The sequence below is a fragment of the Lutra lutra genome, chromosome 12 (assembly GCF_902655055.1).
Source record: "Lutra lutra chromosome 12, mLutLut1.2, whole genome shotgun sequence".
Taxonomy (NCBI): Eukaryota; Metazoa; Chordata; class Mammalia; order Carnivora; family Mustelidae; genus Lutra; species Lutra lutra.
Genome location: NC_062289.1, coordinates 49,546,194 through 49,552,901, shown reverse-complemented (window position 1 = coordinate 49,552,901; position 6,708 = coordinate 49,546,194).

Sequence of the window (6,708 nt, the reverse complement as noted above, 5' to 3'; positions counted from 1 at the left end):
TCCAAGGTAAGCGCACTGGTCTAGGTGTGGGTGTATGGCTTATAGGATCACATCAAGGGAATCTCAGGACTAATGCTTAAAATGCTATGACTGGGGTGCTCTCTTTCTCCTTCTTGTTCCAGGAAGTATGGAACCATTGCAGTCCTTTTGCCACCTGACAGAAATGACCTAAGAATGAAGTCAACAGGTGGGAGAGACACACACGAGGGAGTGGCCGAGAAATGGAGTGGGAGCTCCTGGGTTAAAATTACACTGAAGCTTGCCCCACTCTGAACTTCTAGTTACATAAACACATGAATGTCCTCATTGTTCAAATCAGTTAGAGAAGATTTTCTGTGTCTTGGATTCTAGCTCTTTACAGAGGGGTGCAGGTGTCTGGTATGTAGGCATCATAAGGGATATCTCTAGGGACATTGTCTCCCTTCCTTTTTTTAAAAGATTGTATTTTTAAGTAATCTTTGTGAGGCTTGAACTTACAACCCCAAGACCAAGAGTTGCACACTCTACCGACTGAGCCAGACAGGTGTCCCAGCTGTGTCTTTCTTCTGACATGATTATAAATGGTAGTCAATCACTCACATTAACCTAGAATGTAGATTAAACAGTATACATTTGCAGTGAACAATGCTAGAAAGTAATATTGTTCAGGTATATACAATATTGTATAACAAGAGGGAGAAGGACAGTATTTTTTTTTTAAGAATTTATTGATTTGACAGAGAGTGAGAGAAGGAGAGAGAGCACAAGCAGGGGGTGCAGCAGAGGGAGAGGGGGAAGCAGGCCCCCTGGCCAGCAGGGAACCCGATTCGGGACTCGATTCCAGGACCCTGAGATCATGACCTGAGCCGAAGGCAGAGGCTTAACCCACTGAGCCACCCAGGTGCCCCGGAAGTACAGTATTTAGGCTCTAATAATCACTTATCACATTATTTCTATGACAGAATTTGCTCCAAGTCCCAAATAAGTGATTACGAGTGAACTTTTAGGGATCCTCTGGAGATCAGGTTTCTCACCAGGATGTCACAGTAAATGAAGTTTAAGGTAACTTCTAGCTTTAACATTCTATGAGTCTTTGTTACCAGTTCATTTTAAGTTAGTAAAAGAGAAACCCGGTAATAGGGCAGCATTCTTGACTAATATGGCATTTGAAGATTGTCAGCAAGCTGTATGTCGTTTGTTTTCACAGCAGTTTAAGATTTGCCACCATTATTTTAGCCATTTTTGAAATTCTAGCATACTGTTCACATCTTGCCCTTAAATATTTATGCGCAGAATACTCATCTTTTGATTTGTCAGTTTTTGGAAACCTGAGAGATCCAAACAGGCTCACATTTCTAAGAGCAAATAGTAATTTCCTCCTTCTCTACTCATGGATTTGTCAAAGCAGGGACTTTTTCTAAGAGTGAGGTATTTGCCATCTTTAGATGGTTTCAATCCAAAATTGCAATGGTTCAAAATACTTTTCCTTCAACACTTAAGTAATAATAGATTAAAAAATAAGTGACTAAGTAAGCCAGAGAGTACCCTGAAATAAACAGATCCAGGCCTGGAATTGTGATTAGGTGAAAACGACCTTACCTCTAGGTATGGCAGGTAATGGACTTCCTTGTGGAAAATAAATGTTACTAAGAAACTCCTCCCCTAAATCTTCACAAGACCTCCAAGAATTTGGAAACTCATACAAGCCCACACTAAAACAACAGTATGTGACCTTTGATGAGCTGGTTATTAGTCCACTGACTTCTGGTACCACACCAGCTTAGATCAGCCCCATGGCCACCTGCCTGGGGGTGGGCTGGTGGGAGAGGGATGAAGACACAAAGACTGACTGTGGGGTAGCCTGATGACAGCCCCTATTGGTTACACAGTGCTAGTTATGAGAGACCAAAGATGATTTGACCCATTTCAAACTGTTGTCTTGGGCTTTCCCTATGTACCTTCATTTTCGGGAAATCAATAGATCTCATTATCCTTGAGTCTCAGAGGGTGTGGACTGGAATAGCTCCTTTTCCCCACATTATTCCCATTCTCTGCCCTTTGGTTCCCATTGTACAATCTCCTACAAACCCCTATTCTGTTGCCGGCAGGTGCTCTGTAGGTAAGAGAATGGCTGCTTTATACGCTGCTTCTCTCCCCTGAATGGTGTACTTAGGTTATGTCCAGAAATAATGCCTCTTCGGTGAGCCCCTGAGTTGGCACATGGAGGGAGGAAGTGAGAGGTCTTCTTTCGCTTTGTCCTTATCTCTGGCCCACAGTCCCTGTATCAGTGGAGAGATGAAGCAAGTAAGAGAAAATGTGATACTGATGTTTGTTTTTGATGTTGTGGAACAAAAGCAGCACAGTTGAACTAATGTGGGTCTGGGACTGTGCAGGGAAGTAAGATATTTTATGGTGCAATTCCTTAAAAAATTATTCTGGAGGCAAGGACTTTTATCTATAGGATTCTTGTGAGATGCTCCACCTTTTGTGGTGGCATGTGAGAATGTATTGGACCTTAATTTCTTTAGCAGGTCTTGCCCTATTTCCCATGTACTTGGGGGCTTCTGCGAAGGGAGGACCCTCAGTGATGATGATGGCTGGTTTTCTCCAAATAGGGCACCGGGGATCATGCTAGGCACATCCCCTCCAATGAAGAGAAATTCTGACTACTCCAAACAGCACAGTGGTAAACATAGATGACAGTATTCTTAAACTGAGTTCAGCAAATATGAAAGGAACTTGACATTGTATGTGAATGAGCCCTTCAAAAGTGACTCTTGTTACTCTTTCCCCCTCTTTGGTGTGAACTTACCCTATTCTATTTTTGGTGTGTGCCAGTCATAAGTCTGTTTCTTTATTTTATACTTAATGGCAAAAGGCATTGCTCTCAAGACTGAAATCTGTTCCTTTAAAACTGGCGTGACGGAAACAAAAGATCTCTGCTTCATGTTCACGAAGACACTGGAGACGTTGCTGATATTTAATAAATTCTTCCTGATTGGAACAACTAGCCATGAATTCTTTCAAAGTGCTCATTCCAATTGGCTTAATAAATTAATGGCTAATACAGAATTCTGAGCACAGACAATATTCTCCATCTTTTTAAATATTTTATTTATTTATTTGACAGAGAGAAAGAGACATCTAGAGAGGAGATCAGGCAGGGGGAGTGGGAGGGGGGAGAAGCAGGCATCTGGCAGAGCAGGGAGCCCATTTGGGGCTCGATCCCAGGATACTGGGATCGTGACCTGAGCCAAAGGCAGATGCTTAATGACTGAGCCACCAGGCCCCCTACAGACAATATTCTTAAGTGGCTGAATTGGGTGGGGGAAATGTGGAAAGTATTCTGAAGTTGGTTGGTAGTAGAATACTGTGGAATATCCAGTCCACAAAAACTGATGCAAATCCTCAGCTTCTTTAAAGAGTAGCAAATTTCCACAAGCTAGTCATGATTTGTGTGTATTAGGATTATTAGATCAGAAAATGACTCATATAGGTATCATTTGATAATCAGCTCTACTCAATATAAAATCGCCTGCAAAAGGTGATGTTCAAACATTCTGGTTGAGGATTCTATTTAGGAGGAGAAGGAAAAAATGGAATTTTAGGAAGTCATATAAAGAGATCACTGTTTTTAGTGTGGGATGATGTGGTGTTGGTATTGCTGGATTTTACGCTTTGAGTTTGGAGCCTTGCACCTGAAATTTCCAGTATGAGCATACTCGTTTATTCAGTGAGTATTTAGCGAGTGCTTTGTGCTAGACTTTGTGTGGGTTAATGGGGAGACAAAAATGAACGAGACGTGATTTGTGCCCTTCCACTCTCACAGACTAGAAGAGCACAGGGATGTAGTAAAGATGAGCCACCTGTGATTTGCTACTGTGTCCCCATGATCACGATACTGCCTGGCCATAAAGGAGGCAGCGGTAATCATGCGAGTGTGACTGGGTGGGCGGCGGAGGACAAAGAGGCTTCCCCAAGTGAGAAAGGCTACTGACTTGCCAGAAAGAAGAATCTTTTTACGTGTTAGACATTAAAATATTTGCACCCTGAAAGAGTTTCATTGTCTCTGCAACCTTCAGTTTTGCCTCTGATGTAAACATGCTATGGTGGGCAAAAGCTTAGGGCTCCAGGGGTGCCTGGGTGGCTCAGCTGGTTGAAGGTCCGACGGTTGATTTTAGCTCAGGTCACGATCTCAGGGTTGTGGGATTGAGCCCCACGTGGGGCTCCACACTCAGGGCAGAGTTGGCTCGTCTCTCTCCCTCTGCCCTGATGTTCCTCCTGTGCCCCTGCACGCTCTCTCTCTCAAATATACATACATAAATCTTAAAAAAAAAAAAAGAGAGAGAGAGAGAGAATCCTAGGACTCCATTCATAGAATTGTTGGCACATCTGTCACTGTGAAGACAGCATACTGGAAGGTACTATATACAGAAAGAGTGAGTTTATGATCTTAAATAATCCCCAGTAGGAAATGGCTTTCCCCCATATCTTTCGTTTTTTTATGCCTTTGATCACCTTCCTGACTTTTTGAGCCCTTGGTACCTCTACTCCTCCCCCTCTTCTCCCTTCCCTCTAAGAGGTGGCCTGGACTAGAATGTGCATTTTTACTTATTTATTAAACAACTCAAATCCGCATGTTGAACCAGGCACTCTTCTAAGCACTTCATAAAAATCAACTCACTGAGTCAACTCACATTTCTTTGGGGTGGCTACTGTTAGTACCACCCTTTAGAGAAAAATGAGCAGTAGAGATCTTAAAAACTCCCTTAAGAACACAACCTCAGAGAGCAAGCTGAAGAGCTGGGATTTGAACCCGGAGACCTATGCTCTCAATGTCCACCTGGGTGCTTAGTCCAGCCACAGCACTAAAGCGGGGATACGTCCTGCCTCGGGGACCCACCTGCTTAACCACTCCGTAGGCTCTTTGCTCCTTACGGAAGCCTTTTCACTTTGGCCCAGAGCATGGGGAGCTCTTTACAAAAGATGCCTTTGAAATGCAAAGATTGACAGCATCATTTGTGGATCCTCACTGTGGCTTTTGGCTGGAGTCTACTGGGCACTGGCTATGTGGTAGGCAGTCTTTAAAAATGGTGTAATATTCACACTGTTTTTGTTGGATAATTGCATGCTTTTAATTTGTGGTATTATAAACAGACCAGTAATCTGGTTTAGGAGTAGCCAGAGAAAGTTATTTGATATCCATTAAGTCAAGCTGCTATTTTTATTCACCTCTGTTAGAGGTGAGTATTATTATGGTCCAGAAAAAGCAACATTGTAATATAGTCTAATGGATGCCTCCTGACTGGATAGGTTGGGGAACAAACAAACAAACAAACAAACAAAAAAAAAAGAGCCTTCTGAAGAAGGTAGGGAACACTTCTGCTTGCTTTCCTAACAGGTAAGCCCAGTTTTCCCTTTAGATATTACAACAGTTTAGCTTTTTTTAGAAAATGAATTTTTAAAAGGGGGGGAAAATCACACCTTCTTTAGTTCATGGATTTGGAACAGTGATTTTTCTTAAAGACCTCCTTCAACCACAACTGCCTAAAATGTTACCTTACTCAGAAAATTCTGAGAGTTCAAGAAAAGTGAAGTATTAAATCACGTAAAACCAATTTAGTAAATGTGAAGTCCATATAGGAACCATATTATAAGAAAGAATATTCATCATCAGTGGTTGCTTTTCATCAATGCCTGTGATTTAAGTTTATTATGTATTTATGGACAAATATAGGTTATTTAGATAGCATCTTCCAATCTGAAGACATTTCAGTGGTTTGCAAACTTGAGCCTGAGTTAACTGTTCAGTCTTTGGAGATGAATCATTCCTTTTGTTTAGCCCATTGGTATAGTATTTAGATTAACTTGTAGGTTTGTATTTAACCTGACAAAATCCAAAGAGCCAGATCAGACATGTGCTGGCAGACTTTTTCCTGGGGCCCCGACAGAGCTACATGCAGGGAAGAGGGCCTGAGTCATTAGTTTGTGATTAATGTTTGTAGAAAGTAATATTTCTACCATTTTATGGATGGAGCAACTGAGGCACTACGAGGTTAAGTGGCTTCCCCTCAATCACAAAGCTGTTTAGGAGATCCAGGAAAATCAGGCACGAATGCAAGCCAACCATGATCAACTCTCACCAATTTTAAATCTTACAGTTTTGAAAGTTATAGTTCCTGTACCTGCCCATGGGCAAGTTACAAACCGGAAGTTGAAACTAAAATGAGAGGATGTTGCCAATCATTTTCTAGGGGAAGGGAGGGACCAAGGAAGGTTTGCTTTGGCTAACAGAGCTGCCTTGGGGGCTCTTATCCCCATGGATCCAGCCCTCTCGGACTGGCTGGCTCTCTGCTGATCCCCAAAGGCATCTGTCCATGAGGATTCAATCAGGCTCAGGGCTGCTGGCCGGGGTGGGGGGCAGGGGGACTGTAAATCTGGGAAAGCTGCAAGTATTCAGGGTCTTGAACTTTATCAGGTTTGAATGTGTGATTGTGAAAGTAAAGAGCAGAGAAATGACAGCACTCAGTAAATCAAACGTAGAGAAGATCAGGACTGTCAGAGACAAGAGAAAAACAGGCTCTGGGCACAAGCCCCGCTGAAAACCTGCAGGCAGGCAGAAGACTTTTATGTTCCCTCCAGACTGTGCCTTCTGAAAAACAAATCTCTTCCCCTGTCATTTTATCTAGAGAATGGTATTCTTTGTTTTGTCCCACAGATTTATGTTTT